A 20,502-nucleotide genomic window follows, 5' to 3' on the forward strand; every position below is an offset into this window, starting at 1 on the left:
CCTCTACTAAATTACAAATAGCCCTTAAAAGGGCCTTTTGCGGGGCATTGCCCCAAAGTAATCAGTTCTTTAAACTGTAAAAAAAAAAAATACAATACCCCCCCAACATTAAAACCCACCACCCAACCCTACTATAAAACCCACCCAATCCCCCTTAATAAAACCTAACACTAACCCCTTGAAGATCACCCTACCTTGAGACGTCTTCACCCAGCCGGGCACAAGTGGTCCTCCAGAAAGGGCCGAAGTCTTCATCCAATTCGGGCAGAAGAGGACATCCAGACGGCCAGAAGACTTCATCCAGACGGCATCTTCTATCTTCATCCATCCGGAGCGGGTCCATCTTCAATCCAGTCGATGCGGAGCATCTTCTTCAAACGAAGTCCATCTGAAGAATGAAAGTTCCTTTAAATGACGTCATCCAAGATGGCGTCCCTTCAATTCCGATTGGCTGATAGGATTCTATCAGCCAATCGGAATTAAGGTAGGAAAAATCCTATTGGCTGATGCAATCAGCCAATAGGATTGAGCTTGCATTCTATTGGCTGTTCCAATCAGCCAATAGAATGCGAGCTCAATTCTATTGGCTGATTGCATCTGCCAATAGGATTTTTCCTACCTTAATTCCGATTGGCTGATAGAATTCTATCCACCAATCGGAATTGAAGGGACGCCATCTTGGATGACGTCATTTAAAGGAACCTTCATTCTTCAGTTGTACTTCGTTTGAAGAGGATGCTCCGCGTCGGCTGGATTGAAGATGAACCCGCTCCGGATGGATGAAGATAGAAGATGCCGTCTGGATGAAGACTTCGGCCCCTCTGGAGGACCACTTGTGCCCGGCTGGGTGAAGACGTCTCAAGGTAGGGTGATCTTCAAGGGGTTAGTGTTAGGTTTTATTAAGGGGGGATTGGGAGGGTTTTAGAGTAGGGTTGGGTGTGTGGGTGGTGGGTTTTAATGTTGGGGGGTATTGTATTTTTTTTTTACAGGTTAAAGAGCTGATTACTTTGGGCAATGCCCCGCAAAAGGCCCTTTTAAAGGCTATTTGTAATTTAGTATAGGGTAGGGAATTTTATTATTTTGGGGGTATTTTTTATTTTATTAGGGGGATTAGAGTAGGTGTAATTAGTTTAAAAAAATTGTAATTATTTTTTTATTTTCTGTAATTTAGTTGTTTTTCGTACTTATTTTAGCTAGGTAGTTATTAAATAGTTAATAACTATTCTACCTAGTTAAAATAAATACAAACTTGCCTGTAAAATAAATATAAATCCTATTAGTTATATTGTAGCTAGCTTAGGGTTTATTTTATAGGTAAGTATTTAGTTTTAAATAGGAATAATTTAATTAATTGTAGTAATTTTATTTAGATTTATTTAAATTATACTTAAGTTAGGGGGTTGTTAGGGTTAGACTTAGGTTTAGGGGTTAATACATTTAATATAGTTGTGGCGACGTTGGGGGCGGCAGATTAGGGGTTAATAAATGTAGGTAGGTGGCGGCGATGTTAGGGACGGCAGATTAGGGGTTAATATAATTAAACTAGTTTTTGCAAGGCGAGAGTTCGGCGGTTTAGGGGTTAATATATTTATTTAAGTGGCGGTGCTGTCTGGTCGGCAGATTAGGGGTTAAAAACTTTAGTTAAGTGTTTGCGATGTGGGGGGGGGCCTCGGTTTAGGGGTTAATAGGTAGTTTATGGGTGTTAGTGTACTTTTTAGCACTTTAGTTAAGAGTTTTATGTTACGGCGTTAGCCCATAAAACTCTTAACTACTGACTTTTAAATGTGGTAGGATTCTTGGACGTAGAGGCTGTACCGCTCACTTTCTCCAAGACTCGTAATATCGGCGTTAGGCAAATCCCATTAAAAAAAATAGGATATGCAATTGATGTAAGGGGATTTGCGGTATGCTCGAGTCACGGAAGAAAAATGAGCGGGTTCACCTGTACCTGCCAGACTCGTAATACCAGCGGGAGTTAAAAAGCAGCGTTGGGACCTCTAAACGCTGCTTTTTAAGGCTAACGCAAGACTCGTAATCTAGGCGAAATTTTTTTAAAGGGACATAATACTCATATCATTTAAAAGTGAGGCAGCATAACTGTAAAAAGCTGAGAAAAGACCACCTGAACATCTCTATGTAAAAAATGAAGAAATTTTACCTCAAAACTTCTTCATCTCACAATAGTAAATGTTGTGTGAACAGTTATACTTCAGTTGCTGTCCAGCTGCAGGTTAAAAAAAAACAAAAAAACAGCCAATCAGCATGAGCAGTGCTGAGGTCATGCTTTGCTTTACTGTGATTTCATGGGATTATACTGAAATCTCACTAAAATTCAAAGTAAACTTCCTTAAACTAAATAGCTAAATACCATGACTGTCTGCACATGCCAGACGCACACTCCCTTGCAAGTCCTGGGACTAACATCCTGATTGGCTGCTTACAGTCCCATCACAATGGGATGTGGCTACTGAGGAAATGTTAAATTTTTTACATATAGATTGCTCAGGTGATATTTTCTAGTCCGCTTTTTAGAGCTATGATGCATCACTTTCAAGTGGGTATCATGTCCCTTTTAAAGAATACAGAGTACAAAATAACCACACAGGGCTTGGCAAAGCTATCTGAAACTCAGGTTACTGGAAGCCAGTAATACAATTCTTTCTTTTACAAGATACAATGAGTCCACGGATTCATCCTTACTTGTGGGATATCGCCTCCTGGTCAGCAGGAGGAGGCAAAGAGCACCACAGCAGAGCTGTATATATAGTTCCTCCCTTCCCTCCCACCCCAGTCATTCTCTTTGCCTGTGTTAGTGATAGGAAGAGGTAAAGTGAGGTGTTAGTTTAGAATCTTCAATCAAGAGTTTATTATTTTTAAAATGGTGCCAAAGTGTGCTATTTTACTATAAGGTGTAGCTGTATTCCTTGTCAGCCTCTAGAGTAGAGCTACAGGTGGCTTTAAAGCAATGGGAACTGGTGGGGTTTTACCCTCACTGCACCTCCCATACTAGTGCTGCCCTTCTGGTTTGATGGTCTTAGCAAATAGTAACTAAGGCCCTTTCTGAGTCCACAGAACTGCAGGAGGGAAGAAGACCTCTTGATCCTGTGAGACGTGTCATGCTGTCGCTCAGCATAGAGGTAAGTGCAGTCTTTATTTTTCTGGGCCATGCTACCTCAGAAACGGCTGTACTTTCAGTTGCTTGGAATCATAGGCTCTCTGGAAGGGCTTTCCTATTTTACAGAGTGTGGGGTTGTCATGTATCATGTCATCAGGCACTAAAGTTTATTCCTTTCACATGTCTGTGGAAATGAACTGTTTTCTGTAAGGGCTCCCTACAGGTCAATACCTATGTGTACCAGGGACTGACGCTGGGGATGTGTTACCGGAGACTCCGGTTCATAGCAGTGTGTGTTTTTGGGCACTTTGCCAGGCTTTAAGTGGCAGCCGCTACAGGTTACGACATTTCAAGTTTGGGGTCATTTGTTCCGTCCTGCTATGCAGACGTGCGGCGCTTCTTCTCGGATGGTTTAGAAGACGCCCACGAAGGGCGGGTCTTCTTTTGGCGCGCTGGGGCTCGGAACTTAGAAGTGCAGTGTTCATTCTCTTCCGGGAAGCTCAGATTATCGGTAGGAGTTGTTTCTGGTGACGCCAAGACCGCATGGTTGTGAACTAAGCAGGCGGTCTTGGGAATTGTAGGATCGATCCGGATTTGTGCCTGAGAGTGGTCGGCGGACCTTGGGGGCAAGTAGGCGCCTCAGCAGAGCTGTTGAGGCGAGGTGCTGATTCTTGTTAGGATCGTCTAGCTAATTTACACTGAAATCGTAACCAGATTGTTAGACTTTTCTTTTTTAAGCACACAAATTTGTTGCCAGGATCTAATCTACTACAAATATTTGCTTGTACCATTATTTACAAAACAACTGTGTATATAGCTCAGTAAGCTAAGGCACTGCTGTTTGAACATACATTATTGACCATAAATTGTAAAGGTAAACAATCCCAAAAATTTAAAGGGACAAGACCAATTTTGACTTGTTTTTCTGTTATCATGGATTCAGTTGAAATTCAGACTGTAGCATGTTCCATGTGTTTGGATGCCACTGTGGAACCTCCTGTTCCTTTTTGCCCTTCCTGCACTGAGAGGGCTTTACACTATAGAGACAAAAACATTTTTGATAAATCTTTGTCTAAGGCGGATGCTTCTCAAGAGTCTACGGATGAGATGCAGTGTATGCCGCAACTTTCTCCCCAAGCGTCACAGTCCCTAACGCCCGCTCAGGCGGGACCTTGTATTTCGCCAGTTTCTGCTCCTTTTACATTAAAGGACATAGCGGCAGTGATGTCCTCTACTCTTTCTGAGGCGTTATCTACACTTCCCATATTGCACGGCAAGCGTACGCGAAGGGACAATTATGTGGTTAATGCAGCCTCTGATACTAGTATGGAGATTGCGGAAGTACCCTCTCCAGGGGTTCTGAGTTGGAGGGTACGGAATTCCTATCAGAGGGTGAGCTTTCTGATTCAGCAAGTGCTTTGCCCCTAACTGATTCTGAAGTGTCTTTCAGGTTTAAGCTTGAACACCTCCGCTTATTGCTGAGGGAGTTATTGGTTACTCTGGATGATTGTGACTCAATAGTGGTTCCTCCAGAAAAATTGAGTAAATTGGACAGATACTTGGAAGTTCCATCTTACTCGGATGTCTTTCCAGTTCCTAAGAGGACTTCGGAAATTATTGCAAAAGAGTGGGAGAGACCAGGCATTCCTTTCTCTCCCTCTCCCATTTTTAAAAAGATGTATCCTGTAGCCGACGCTATTAGGGATTCCTGGCAGGCAGTCCCTAAGATGGAGGGAGCTATCTCTACCCTGGTCAAAAGAACTACTATTCCCATTGAGGATAGTTGTGCCTTCAAGGACCCTATGGATAAGAAGTTGGATGGTCTTCTTAAGAAGATTTACGTTCACCAGAGATTCCTATTACAATCAGGGGCTTGCATTGTTACAGTTACCAGTGCAGCCGCCTATTGGTTTGATGCTCTGGAAGAGTCTCTTAAGACTGAGACTCCTTTGGAAGAGATACAGGATAGGATTAAAGCTCTTAAGTTAGCTAACCTGTTTATTACGGATGCTTCTCTACAGATTACTAAATTGGCAGCTAAGAGTTCGGGCTTTGCCATCATAGCACGCAGGGCATTATGGCTGAAGTCTTGGTCTGTGGATGTGTCATCTAAGTCTAAGCTTTTGGCTATTCCTTAAAAGGGGAAGACCCTGTTCGGGCCTGACTTGAAGGAAATCATTTCTGACATCACGGGAGGTAAGGGTCATCTCCTCCCTCAGGATAAAAAGTCCAAACAGAGAGGTCGACAGAGTAATTTTTGTTCCTTTCGAAATTTCAAGGGAGTTCCCCCTTCCTCTTAACAGGAAGGGACCTATTCACAAACCAAGGCTACTTGGAGACCAAACCAGTCTTGGAGCAAGGGTAAACAGTCCAAGAAGCCTACTGCTGTTTCCAAGTCAGCATGAAGGGTCGGCCCCCGATCCGAGACCGGATCTAGTGGAGGGCAGACTTTCTCTCTTCGTCCCGGCTTGGATAAGAGATGTTCAGGATCCCTGGACACTAGAAATTGTGTCTCAGGGCTATCAGTTGGAGTTCAGAAACTCCTCCCCCAGAGGAAGGTTTCTTCTTTCTCGATTGTCTGCAGACCAGATAAAAAGAGAGGCGTTCTTACGTTGTGTAGGAGACCTCTCCTCCATGGGGGTAATTTGCCCTGTTCCAATACAGGAACAGGGACAGAGGTTTTATTAAAATCTCTTTGTAGTTCCCAAAAAAGAGGGAACGTTCCAACCTATTTTAGACCTCAAAAGTCTAAACAAGTTTCTCAGAGTTCCATCCTTCAAGATGGAAACTATTCAGACCATTCTTCCATTGATCCAGGAGGGTCAATTTATGACTACTGTGGATCTCAAGGATGCAAATCTTCATGTTCCTATCCACAGAGATCATCACAAGTTCCTGAGCTTTGCCTTTCTGGACAAACATTTTCAGTTTGTGGCTCTTCCTTTCGGTCTGGCCACGGCTCCCAGAATTTTAACGAAGGTTCTGGGGTCTCTGCTGGCAGTTCTAAGACCGCGGGGCATTGCAGTGGCGCCGTATCTGGACAATATTCTGATCCAGGCGTCGTCTTATCATCTAGCAAAGTCTCATACCGACATTGTTCTGTCCTTTCTGAGGACTCACGGGTGGAAAGTGAATCTAGAAAAGAGTTCACTGGTTCCACAGACAAGGGTTCCTTTCTTGGGAACTGTAATCGACTCTGTCCATGAAAATCTTTTTGATGGAGGTCAGAAAGTTAAAGATTCTGGATACATGCCGAACCCTTCAGACCACTCCTCGGCCGTCAGTGGCTCAGTGCATGGAGGCAATTGGATTGATGGTAGCGGCAATGGACATCATTCCGTTTGCTCGTTTTCATCTCAGACCTCTGCAATTGAGCATGCTCAGACAGTGGAATGGAGATTATACAAATTTGTCTCCTCAAATAAATCTAGACCAGGAGACAAGGGACTCTCTTCTATGGTGGGTGTCGCTGGATCATCTATCCCAGGGGACATGCTTCTGCAGACCCTCATGGGTGATAGTGACAACGGACGCCAGCCTGATAGGATAGGGAGCAGTCTGGAACTCTAAGGGCTCAGGGTGTATGGACCCGAGTGGAGTCTCTACTTCCCATCAATATCCTAGAGTTGAGAGCAATATTCAATGCACTTCAGGCTTGGCCTCAATTGGCTTCGGCCAAATTCATCAGGTTCCAGTCAGACAACATTACGACTGTAGCTTACATCAATCATCAGGGAGGAACAAGGAGTTCCTTAGCGATGACAGAAGTAGCCAAGATAATACAGGGGGCGGAGTCCCACTCTTGTTATCTGTCGGCAATCCACATCCCGGGTGTGGAAAACTGGGAAGTGGATTTTCTGAGCAGACAGACTTTTCATCCGGGAGAATGGGAACCCCATCCGGAAGTATTTGCCAACCTGATTCTCAGATGGGGCAGGATCTTATGGCGTCTCGTCAGAATGCCAAGCTTCCGAGATATGGGTCCAGGTCCAGGGATCCCCAGGCCGAGCTGATAGATGCCTTGGCAGTCCCTTGGTCTTTCAGCCTAGCTTATGTGTTCCCTCCATTTGCTCTCCTTCCCCGGATGATTGCTTGAGTCAAACAGGAGAGGGCACCGGTAATCCTCATCGCTCCTGCGTGGCCTCGCAGGACTTGGTATGCCGATCTGGTGGACATGTCATCTCAGCCACCATGGAAGCTTCCATTGAGGAAGACCTTTCCATCATCCGAATCTAGTTTCTCTACAGTTAACTGCTTGGAGATTGAACGCTTGATTTTATCTAAGCGAGGATTTTCTGATTCGGTCATAGATACCTTGATTCAGGCGCGTAAGCCTGTTACTAGAAGGATTTACCATAAGATATGGCGTAAATATCTTTATTGGTGCAAATCCAAGGGCTACTCATGGAGTAGGGTTAGGATTCCCAGGATTTTGTCTTTTCTCCAAGACTGATTGGAGAAAAGGTTGTCAGCAAGTTCCTTAAAGAGACAGATTTCTGCTTTGTCTATTTTGTTACACAAGCGTCTGGCAGATGTTCCAGATGTCCAATCTTTTTGTCAGGCTCTGACTAGAATCAGGCCTGTGTTTAGACCAATTGCTCCTCCTTGGAGTTTGAATTTAGTTCTTAAAGTTCTTCAAGGGATTCCGTTTGAACCTATGCATTCCATAGATATTAAGTTATTATCTTGGAAAGTTTTATTTTTGGTTGCTATTTCTTCTGCTCACAGAGTATCTGAGCTTTCGGCATTACAATGTGATTCTCATCTTATTTTTCATTCGGATAAGGTGGTGTTACGTACCAAACCTGGTTTCTTCCTAAGGTTGTTTCAAATAAAAATATTAATCAGGAAATTGTTGTTCCTTCCTGGTGTCCTAATCCTTCTTCTAAGAAGGAGCGGCTGTTACATAATTTGGACGTGGTCCGTGCCTTGAAGTTTTACTTACAGGCGACTAAGGACTTTCGTCAATCGTCTTCCCCGTTTGTTGTGTTTTCTGGGAAGCGTAGGGGTCAGAAGGCTAAGGCTACCTCTCTCTCATTTTGGCTGAAGAGTATCATCCGTTTTGCATATGAGACTGCTGGACAGCAGCCTCCTGAACGCATTACGGCTCATTCCACTAGGGCTGCGGCTTCCTCATGGGCATTCACAAATGATGCTTCTGTTGAACAGATTTGCAAAGCTGCAACTTGGTCGTCTCTCCACACTTTTTCCAAATTTTCCAAATTTGATACTTTGCCTCGTCTGAGGCTGTTTTTGGGAGAAAAGTTCTTCAAGCAGTGGTGCCTTCCGTTTAGGTTCCCTGTCTTGTCCCTCCCTTTTCATCCATGTACTATAGCTTTGGTATTGTATACCATAAGTAAGGATGAAATCCGTGGACTCATCGTATCTTGTAAAAGAAAAGGAAATTTATTCTTACCTGATAAATTTGTTTCTTTTACGATACGATGAGTCCATGCCCCACCCTGTTTTTATAAGACAGGTCTTTAATTTTGTTAAGCTTCAGTCATCTCTGCATCTTGGGTTTTCCTTTCTCTTCCTAACTTTGGTCGAATGACTGGAGTGGGAGGGAAGGGAGGAGCTATATATATACACATCTCTGCTGTGGTGCTCTTTGCCTCCTCCTGCTGACCAGGAGGCGATATCCCACAAGTAAGTATGAAATCCGTGGACTCATCGTATCGTAAAAGAAACAAATTTATCAGGTAAGAATAAATTTCCTTTTTTAGAAGCCAAGGAATGATTTTATAAAGAGATGTAAATAGTTTTCTAAAACTTAGAAGCCAGATCTAGAATTTCGGATGCCATGAAGGTTCCTAGGATGTGTCTTTTACCCATAGCCGCGTAAATGGTTGTAACTCTCTCGGTGGCACCTGACTGAGGTGTGGAACAGGCTCCTACTCGCTTCAAGATGCATAAAGTCTTCAGTGTAGCCCCTGTCCACAGCTAGATAAAGGAGCAGACATGCTGAGAACATTCTGCCTCTTCTGAGCATGGAAAAGTGGGAGGAGGTAACAAGAGCACTGAGGAAACTATTACAAACTAATGGAGATAACATTATGTGTAAGAAGCTCTGTGCTATATTAAAAAACTAAAATATGATAAGAACAATAATGTGCTAGAACAACAATATATTTTTTGTTTTTTTCACTATATGTGGAAGAAGATATAAAAATACTATATGGATGAAAAAAAGAAAACAGTGTAAAGTGAAAAAACTGTATTTATATAAATAAATGGGTCTAGTAATAAATGGAGCTAATATAAATTGCACTGTGTAAATAGAACTATACACATCCAATTTTGGATAATGTAAAAAAGTGGTAGGTGGGATCTAATGCCAATATGAGACAAAGGAGTGTGGTCAAATATCTGTAAGAAAAATAAAATTTATTTTGGCAACATAAAACTATGAAAATAAATCGCATATAAATGAATAGCAATATAAATGTAGGTTGGCCAACCAAAGAAAGTTGAATGAGGCTAAAATACAATGATAAAGAACATTTCTTTTCAAAACTTATACTGCTTTTGTTTTATATTAGGCAAAACGGATGATAGTTACATAGCATATTCCAGTACACTTTGTAAGAATATCGTTCTGTAATCTTAGTACAAGTGTAACCAATTTCGGTAAAACAAACAATGAACCTTACAGCTTTAAATTGTATAATATAACAGCCTGAAAGGAGTGGATTGCCTGACACTGTTAGTATTGAATTTGCAGTTAGTGTTTTTAGTATGTATAATACTTGCAGCTGTTTTTTTTTATCAAACTCAATGCGTAGCTCCGTGTCCGTGCTTTGTGAAGATGTGGCACAGGTTTGAATCCAAGTGCTTGAAGAAACTTTAAACAAAGTTATCCGATGTTGGTTTCCTGCAGGGATTTGTAAAGGTTTAATTACCGTGATGGAACCCAGAGTGGCGTTTGCAGTCTTACTGCGCTCACGTGATGAGGATTCTATGGCAAGCTGAAGTGCTCAAAAATAGCACTGGTAGATCTGTATATCCAAGTAACGGTCCTTGACAGGTTTTTACTAGACCCATTTATAAATACAGTTTTTTTTCACTTTACACTGTTTTCCTTTTTTCATCCATATAGTATTTTTATATCTTCTTACACATATAGTGAGAAATCAAAAAATATATTATTTTTTTATCATAGTTTAGTTTTTTAATAAAGCATGGAGCTTCTTACACATAATCTTATCTCCATTAGTTTGTAATAGCTTCCTCAACGCTCGTTACCTCCTCCCACTTTTCTTTTACCCATACTGTTCCTGAGGGAAACATCTTTGGCCACAAGAGCATACAAACATACAGCGCAGGAGATATTAACCTCCTAATCTCTCTTCTGAGCATGGGCAGAACCTGACTAGCATTTACCAATTAGTAAACCAGCTCATTCTACGCCAGAGGATAAAGTACATCATGCTATATATGCCTTCCTGTAGAGGCCCCAGCACCTTTGTAGGGCTGTAAGAGGAGGTACAGTAATTGACCCTGCACAAATAAAGTTTTTTTTTTTTAAAAAGTAAAATTTATTTAAAATGATAAATAATATACATTGCAATTAATTTATATTAAAAGGGACATGATACCCAAATGTTGAAGTACTTTAAAGTAATGCAGCATAGATGTAAAAGCCGAATAGAAAATATCACAGGAACATCTCCATGTAAAAAGATATTTATCTCAAAATGTCCTAGGTACTACACCCCATTGCAAAGAGCAGCCAATCCCAGGACTTGCAAGGGAGTGTCATTTCCCTATTCAGTTTAAGGAAGTTTACTATGAAATCTCACTGTAATCTCATTGCAATCCAGTTTCACTTGAGGAAGGGGAGGAGCCCTAAAAACGCATAGTGTGGATTACAGAGCTGGCCAGACAAGCAGTTTGTTTTGCCTCTCCACATATAGGCTTTTTATATTTATCGATTTAGATGTTTCATTTAGCCTTGTGTTTTGACATATACATATAGAGTACAATATAAAAGCAATGATTGACAGTGTGACACTTTCTAATTATTTTTAATAAATTGTTATACTTATAGAACTAGAGCTATTTTAATTTTATATATGTGTGTGTATTTATGCGTTTATATGTGTATTTATCTGTTTAAATGTGTATATAAGTCTATTCATGTGTTGGGGTGTGTGTGTGTGTGTGTATATATATATTTATGTGGGAAAAATGGCACTGATACACTTGCTCAACACAGGGTTGCCACAAACCTTCAATTTGTAAAAAGAGCAATATCTGTGAAGCACATTAAAACGAGGTATACCTGTAGTGTATAATGTCCACCTATGAAACTGTTGAACAAAGTCATAGAATCCCACAATTTACATAAGAATGTTGCTATAGCATTCATATAATGACCCTGCTGACAGTGATGACTAATATCTGGCCTGACAGAACCCACTTTTTTTTATTAAAGTGATGAGAGTCCACGACCTATTACTACTGGGATTATACTCCTGGTCACTAGTAGGCGGCAGATTCCCAAAACACAAACTCCCATCTCTCTGGTATGTTAGTCTCATTTTTTCCATCACAGGAGGAAGGTAATGTTTTGGAGGTACTCTAGATTCTTCGTCGAGGGGGATCCTCAGACTGATTTAAGGCCCATTTTTCCTTTCAGTGAGCTGCCATAGAGAGACCGAGGGGAGACTGGGTGTCACAATTACTCGCAGGGAAGAGTAAGTCACAAGCCTGCCACATGTGTGGTGGTGACCGGTCCCTTAGCCGCCTCCTGCTGGGTTGTCGATATACTCCTTACATAGATCCTCTGCTGTGACATACACCGTACTAGATGGGCTCTCTACTGGAAGCAGTCTTTTCTGCAGCCAGTATGCACAGTGGAGTGGGTAAAGCAAAAAATAGGTGTGACAGAGCATGCCAAAGTAGCGCCAATCCAATAAAATAATAACAATCTAGTATAATAACATAATTTATGTAAGAACTTACCTGATAAATTCATTTCTTTCATATTAACAAGAGTCCATGAGCTAGTGACGTATGGGATATACATTCCTACCAGGAGGGGCAAAGTTTCCCAAACCTTAAAATGCCTATAAATACACCCCTCACCACACCCACAAATCAGTTTAACGAATAGCCAAGAAGTGGGGTGATAAGAAAAAAAGTGCGAAGCATATAAAATAAGGAATTGGAATAATTGTGCTTTATACAAAAAAATCATAACCACCACAAAAAAGGGTGGGCCTCATGGACTCTTGTTAATATGAAAGAAATGAATTTATCAGGTAAGTTCTTACATAAATTATGTTTTCTTTCATGTAATTAACAAGAGTCCATGAGCTAGTGACGTATGGGATAATGACTACCCAAGATGTGGATCTTTCCACACAAGAGTCACTAGAGAGGGAGGGATAAAATAAAGACAGCCAATTCCTGCTGAAAATAATCCATACCCAAAATAAAGTTTAACAAAAAACATAAGCAGAAGATTCAAACTGAAACCGCTGCCTGAAGAACTTTTCTACCAAAAACTGCTTCAGAAGAAGAAAATACATCAAAATGGTAGAATTTAGTAAAAGTATGCAAAGAGGACCAAGTTGCTGCTTTGCAGATCTGGTCAACCGAAGCTTCATTCCTAAACGCCCAAGAAGTAGATACTGACCTAGTAGAATGAGCTGTAATTCTCTGAGGCGGAATTTTACCCGACTCAACATAGGCAAGATGAATTAAAGATTTCAACCAAGATGCCAAAGAAATGGCAGAAGCTTTCTGGCCTTTCCTAGAACCGGAAAAGATAACAAATAGACTAGAAGTCTTACGGAAAGATTTCGTAGCTTCAACATAATATTTCAAAGCTCTAACAACATCCAAAGAATGCAATGATTTCTCCTTAGAATTCTTAGGATTAGGACATAATGAAGGAACCACAATTTCTCTACTAATGTTGTTGGAATTCACAACTTTAGGTAAAAATTCAAAAGAAGTTCGCAACACCGCCTTATCCTGATGAAAAATCAGAAAAGGAGACTCACACGAAAGAGCAGATAATTCAGAAACTCTTCTAGCAGAAGAGATGGCCAAAAGGAACAAAACTTTCCAAGAAAGTAATTTCATGTCCAATGAATGCATAGGTTCAAACGGAGGAGCTTGAAGAGCTCCCAGAACCAAATTCAAACTCCAAGGAGGAGAAATTGACTTAATGACAGGTTTTATACGAACCAAAGCTTGTACAAAACAATGAATATCAGGAAGAATAGCAATCTTTCTGTGAAAAAGAACAGAAAGAGCGGAGATTTGTCCTTTCAAAGAACTTGCGGACAAACCCTTATCTAAACCATCCTGAAGAAACTGTAAAATTCTCGGTATTCTAAAAGAATGCCAAGAAAAATGATGAGAAAGACACCAAGAAATATAAGTCTTCCAGACTCTATAATATATCTCTCGAGATACAGATTTACGAGCCTGTAACATAGTATTAATCACGGAGTCAGAGAAACCTCTTTGACCAAGAATCAAGCGTTCAATCTCCATACCTTTAAATTTAAGGATTTCAGATCCGGATGGAAAAAAGGACCTTGTGACAGAAGGTCTGGTCTTAACGGAAGAGTCCATGGTTGGCAAGATGCCATCCGGACAAGATCCGCATACCAAAACCTGTGAGGCCATGCCGGAGCTATTAGCAGAACAAACGAGCATTCCCTCAGAATCTTGGAGATTACTCTTGGAAGAAGAACTAGAGGCGGAAAGATATAGGCAGGATGATACTTCCAAGGAAGTGATAATGCATCCACTGCCTCCGCCTGAGGATCCCGGGATCTGGACAGATACCTGGGAAGTTTCTTGTTTAGATGAGAGGCCATCAGATCTATCTCTGGGAGCCCCCACATTTGAACAATCTGAAGAAATACCTCTGGGTGAAGAGACCATTCGCCCGGATGCAACGTTTGGCGACTGAGATAATCCGCTTCCCAATTGTCTACACCTGGGATATGAACCGCAGAGATTAGACAGGAGCTGGATTCCGCCCAAACCAAAATTCGAGATACTTCTTTCATAGCCAGAGGACTGTGAGTCCCTCCTTGATGATTGATGTATGCCACAGTTGTGACATTGTCTGTCTGAAAACAAATGAACGATTCTCTCTTCAGAAGAGGCCAAAACTGAAGAGCTCTGAAAACTGCACGGAGTTCCAAGATATTGATCGGTAATCTCACCTCCTGAGATTCCCAAACTCCTTGTGCCGTCAGAGATCCCCACACAGCTCCCCAACCTGTGAGACTTGCATCTGTTGAAATTACAGTCCAGGTCGGAAGAACAAAAGAAGCCCCCTGAATTAAACGAAGGTGATCTGTCCACCACGTTAGAGAGTGTCGAACAATCGGTTTTAAAGATATTAATTGATATATCTTCGTGTAATCCCTGCACCATTGGTTCAGCATACAGAGCTGAAGAGGTCGCATGTGAAAACGAGCAAAGGGGATCGCGTCCGATGCAGCAGTCATAAGACCTAGAATTTCCATGCATAAGGCTACCGAAGGGAATGATTGAGACTGAAGGTTTCGACAAGCTGTAATCAATTTTAGACGTCTCTTGTCTGTTAAAGACAGAGTCATGGACACTGAATCTATCTGAAAACCCAGAAAGGTTACCCTTGTTTGAGGAATCAAAGAACTTTTTGGTAAATTGATCCTCCAACCATGATCTTGAAGAAACAACACAAGTCGATTCGTATGAGACTCTGCTAAATGTAAAGACTGAGCAAGTACCAAGATATCGTCCAAATAAGGAAATACCACAATACCCTGTTCTCTGATTACAGACAGAAGGGCACCGAGAATCTTTGTGAAAATTCTTGGAGCTGTAGCAAGGCCAAACGGTAGAGCCATAAATTGGTAATGCTTGTCTAGAAAAGAGAATCTCAGGAACTGATAATGATCTGGATGAATCGGAATATGCAGATATGCATCCTGTAAATCTATTGTGGACATATAATTCCCTTGCTGAACAAAAGGCAATATAGTCCTTACAGTTACCATCTTGAACGTTGGTATCCTTACATAACGATTCAATAATTTTAGATCCAGAACTGGTCTGAAGGAATTCTCCTTCTTTGGTACAATGAAGAGATTTGAATAAAACCCCATCCCCTGTTCCGGAACTGGAACTGGCATAATTACTCCAGCCAACTCTAGATCTGAAACACAATTCAGAAATGCTTGAGCTTTCACTGGATTTACTGGGACATGGGAAAGAAAAAATCTCTTTGCAGGAGGTCTCATCTTGAAACCAATTCTGTACCCTTCTGAAACAATGTTCTGAATCCAAAGATTGTGAACAGAATTGATCCAAATTTCTTTGAAAAAACGTAACCTGCCCCCTACCAGCTGAACTGGAATGAGGGCCGTACCTTCATGTGAACTTAGAAGCAGGCTTTGCCTTTCTAGCAGGCTTGGATTTATTCCAGACTGGAGATGGTTTCCAAACTGAAACTGCTCCTGAGGACGAAGGATCAGGCTTTTGTTCTTTGTTGAAACGAAAGGAACGAAAACGATTGTTAGCCCTGTTTTTACCTTTAGACTTTTTATCCTGTGGTAAAAAAGTTCCTTTCCCACCAGTAACAGTTGAAATAATAGAATCCAACTGAGAACCAAATAATTTGTTTCCCTGGAAAGAAATGGAAAGTAGAGTTGATTTAGAAGCCATATCAGCATTCCAGGTCTTAAGCCATAAAGCTCTTCTGGCTAAGATAGCCAGAGACATAAACCTAACATCAACTCTAATAATATCAAAAATGGCATCACAGATGAAATTATTAGCATGCTGGAGAAGAATAATAATATCATGAGAATCACGATTTGTTACTTGTTGCGCTAGAGTTTCCAACCAAAAAGTTGAAGCTGCAGCAACATCAGCCAATGATATAGCAGGTCTAAGAAGATTACCTGAACATAGATAAGCTTTTCTTAGAAAAGATTCAATTTTTCTATCTAAAGGATCCTTAAACGAGGTACCATCTGACGTAGGAATGGTAGTACGTTTAGCAAGGGTAGAAATAGCCCCATCAACTTTAGGGATTTTGTCCCAAAATTCTAACCTGTCAGGCGGAACAGGATATAATTGCTTAAAACGTTTAGAAGGAGTAAATGAATTACCCAATTTATCCCATTCCTTGGAAATTACAGCAGAAATAGCATTAGGAACAGGAAAGACTTCTGGAATAACCGCAGGAGCTTTAAAAACCTTATCCAAACGTATAGAATTAGTATCAAGAGGACTAGAATCCTCTATTTCTAAAGCAATTAGTACTTCTTTAAGTAAAGAGCGAATAAATTCCATCTTAAATAAATATGAAGATTTATCAGCATCAATCTCTGAGACAGAATCCTCTGAACCAGAAGAGTCCAAAGAATCAGAATGATGGTGTTCATTTAAAAATTCATCTGTAGAGAGAGAAGATTTAAAAGACTTTTTACGTTTACTAGAAGGAGAAATAACAGACAAAGCCTTCTTTATGGATTCAGAAACAAAATCTCTTATGTTATCAGGAACATTCTGCACCTTAGATGTTGAGGGAACTGCAACAGGCAATGGTACATCACTAAAGGAAATATTATCTGCTTTAACAAGTTTGTCATGACAATTATTACAAACAACAGCTGGAGGAATAGCTACCAAAAGTTTACAGCAGATACACTTAGCTTTGGTAGATCCAGCAGGCAGTGGTTTTCCTGTAGTATCTTCTGGCTCAGATGCAACGTGAGACATCTTGCAATATGTAAGAGAAAAAACAACATATAAAGCAAAATAGATCAAATTCCTTATAAGACAGTTTCAGGAATGGGAAAAAATGCCAAACATCAAGCTTCTAGCAACCAGAAGCAAATGAAAAATGAGACTGAAATAATGTGGAGACAAAAGCGACGCCCATATTTTTTAGCGCCAAATAAGACGCCCACATTATTTGGCGCCTAAATGCTTTTGGCGCCAAAAATGACGCCACATCCGGAACGCCGACATTTTTGGCGCAAAATAACGTCAAAAAATGACGCAACTTCCGGCGACACGTATGACGCCGGAAACGGAAAAGAATTTTTGCGCCAAAAAAGTCCGCGCCAAGAATGACGCAATAAAATGAAGCATTTTCAGCCCCCGCGAGCCTAACAGCCCACAGGGAAAAAAGTCAAATTTTTGAGGTAAGAAAAAATATGATAATTCAATGCATAATCCCAAATATGAAACTGACTGTCTGGAAATAAGGAAAGTTGAACATTCTGAGTCAAGGCAAATAAATGTTTGAATACATATATTTAGAACTTTATAAATAAAGTGCCCAACCATAGCTTAGAGTGTCACAGAAAATAAGACTTACTTACCCCAGGACACTCATCTACATGTTTGTAGAAAGCCAAACCAGTACTGAAACGAGAATCAGTAGAGGAAATGGTAAATATAAGAGTATATCGTCGATCTGAAAAGGGAGGTAAGAGATGAATCTCTACGACCGATAACAGAGAACCTTATGAAATAGACCCCGTAGAAGGAGATCACTGCATTCAATAGGCAATACTCTCTTCACATCCCTCTGACATTCACTGCACGCTGAGAGGAAAACCGGGCTCCAACTTGCTGCGGAGCGCATATCAACGTAGAATCTAGCACAAACTTACTTCACCACCTCCCTTGGAGGCAAAGTTTGTAAAACTGATTTGTGGGTGTGGTGAGGGGTGTATTTATAGGCATTTTAAGGTTTGGGAAACTTTGCCCCTCCTGGTAGGAATGTATATCCCATACGTCACTAGCTCATGGACTCTTGTTAATTACATGAAAGAAATATATATATATATATATATATATATATATATATACACACACAATATATAACAAATGGTCAATGATATAGTTGGATATTGCAAAGCGAAAAAATATCCAAATCAAATATATGATATAGAGTAATAAAATTCTGTTATATATACACACAAGTCCAGCTCCTCCTCTTAAACAGGTGAATCCACAGACCTTGATTGTGATGATATTTCTAGAAAAAGAGGAGAGGAGCGCAGACTCAAATGCAGAGTAAAAGTAATTTAATATGTATCGCACACACGACAAATGGCAACTCACAGGAAATAAAAATTAAAACAGCAATTGATACAAAGTGTATCCTGTACACATGTAACTTATTCACTCGGCGTGTATTTCCAAAGACGGCTCCAGACAGTCAGTTGTACCTCTGTGTCTCTCCACAGTCACCAAATCCAGGTTGGTAGTGGGTTAATCAGGGTATCTGTCAGCCTCTTGTAATACAAAACAAATCCGGTAGTAGACCGTGATGATTTCAGACGAACTGGTACAATATTTATAAGAACAAACAGGCATTAACTGCGATCCTCGGCACACAAACCACAGAGTTCCTAGCTGCAGACCCAGAACTCAGGCGGCCTCACAGGATCGGATAGCAAATGTGGTGGGCGGACCTCTGCGCGTTTCGTCCAAACACAGCGGGACTTTCTCAAGAGTAGTTAGTTCAAACATTGCCTCGCTCTTAAAAAGAGGTGTGTATATACACTCCCATGTAAGCAACCAATAACGAGGGGCTACCAATGGCCAATGGTATTAAGAGAGCGAGGCAAGGTCTGTACATAATATTATAATGTAGTACTTTGTAATACATATAAGATATACAAGGGTACTTACCAAAATAACACATCATTGTCAAAACAGTTCATAAAAATGCATAAATCTAAAAACACACACTTTACAAATTTATACGATGTAAAAATTATTTCATAAAAAACATTCATTTCCTTATACAAATAAATTATAAATTCATACTTGTAAGTTTACTACATTCCCTAGCCTAACTGTAATATCTAAAATACCTAATTAGAACCAAAATACTGATCCCTCATCGATGTGGACTCTTAGTTTAAAGAAATGCTTGTAGATCTCTCTCTATATTTAACCCATTGGGTTCCAAGCAATTGAGGGTTTTAATCCAAAACGACTCTTTTTCTGAGTTTCAGTAATCTATTAGTATCCCACACATTAGGTTTTACCCATTCTACAATTTTGACAGTAAGATTAGAGGGGTTTTGATCATGATGAACTTTAAAATGGCGAGAAACACTGTGATTCTCAAAGCCAGATTCTATGTTTTTAATATGTTCCCTAATCCTGTATTTGATTTTTCGTTTTGTGCACCCAATATAAATGAGCCCACATTTACAGATTAACTGATAAACCACATATGTGGTATGACAGGTACATCTATCTTTACAAGAGTATTTTTTAGTTCCAAGTATATGGATTACTTGTGACGTATCTTCTTTGTACACGAGTATACCCCATGAGAGAGGTGTCTCTGCTATCAAAGATATACTGGGTAAAAATAAATTTTCCAAAAAACAAATAGAGTTCATAAGTGATGGAATATTCTTTATTTTAAGTCACAACTATTTTCTTTTTGAGGACATATACTACAGACAACATCAAGGTACCGCGATGGGGACCACTTTTGCCCCATCATATGCGAATTTGTATATGTCCCATTTTGAGGATAGTTTGATTTGGGATAATAATCCCTTTATGTGCAATGTCGTCAAATATCATCGCTATATTGACGACATTATAATGATTTGGCAGGGACCGGAAAATATAATTACTGATTTTTTGAATTATATGAATAATAATATATACAACCTAAAATTCACTTTAGAGAAATCATCTGTCAATAGCATTTTTAGATCTCACTTTGTACCACGATACACATACTAACACTGTAGCTTCAAAAACTATCGTAAACCAACAGATAGAAATAGCCTTTTGAATGTTAAAAGTGGCCATTTAAGGCAGTGGAAACAAAATATTCCTTTAGGCCAATTTCAAAGAATTAGGCGTAACTGTACAAAGTTAGAGGACTTCAATGAGGAGTCCATAATCCTTACGGACAAATTCAAAGATAAGGGTTATAATACAAAATTATTAGAGGATAGTAAGAAAAAAGTCACTATGATGAATAGAACTTCACTCATAAACAATACATCCAAAAAGAGTAAGGAGAAAAATGTACAAAAAGATAGAAAAAATTATCCCAAATTTGTGACACAGTATAATTAACATTCTAAGATTTAAAATATTTTAAAGACACACTGGAAAGTTCTGAAATTAGATCCTATCCTAAACAAGATTTTAGGAGACAAACCAGATGTAATCTTTAAGAAAAATAAAGATATTAAAAATTATATTGCCCCTACCAAAATCCCCAAAAAAACTTTGAATCGATTAATAAGTGGTGTGGGGGTAAGAATGGATTATATCCATGTAAAAAAGCCGAATGTGTGTTGTGCCCTCTGATAGATAACAACAGTGCTCAGTTTTTAAATTTTAACCTCTTAAGGACATATGAC

Source organism: Bombina bombina, chromosome 7 (genome assembly GCF_027579735.1).
Source record: "Bombina bombina isolate aBomBom1 chromosome 7, aBomBom1.pri, whole genome shotgun sequence".
Lineage (NCBI taxonomy): Eukaryota > Metazoa > Chordata > Amphibia > Anura > Bombinatoridae > Bombina > Bombina bombina.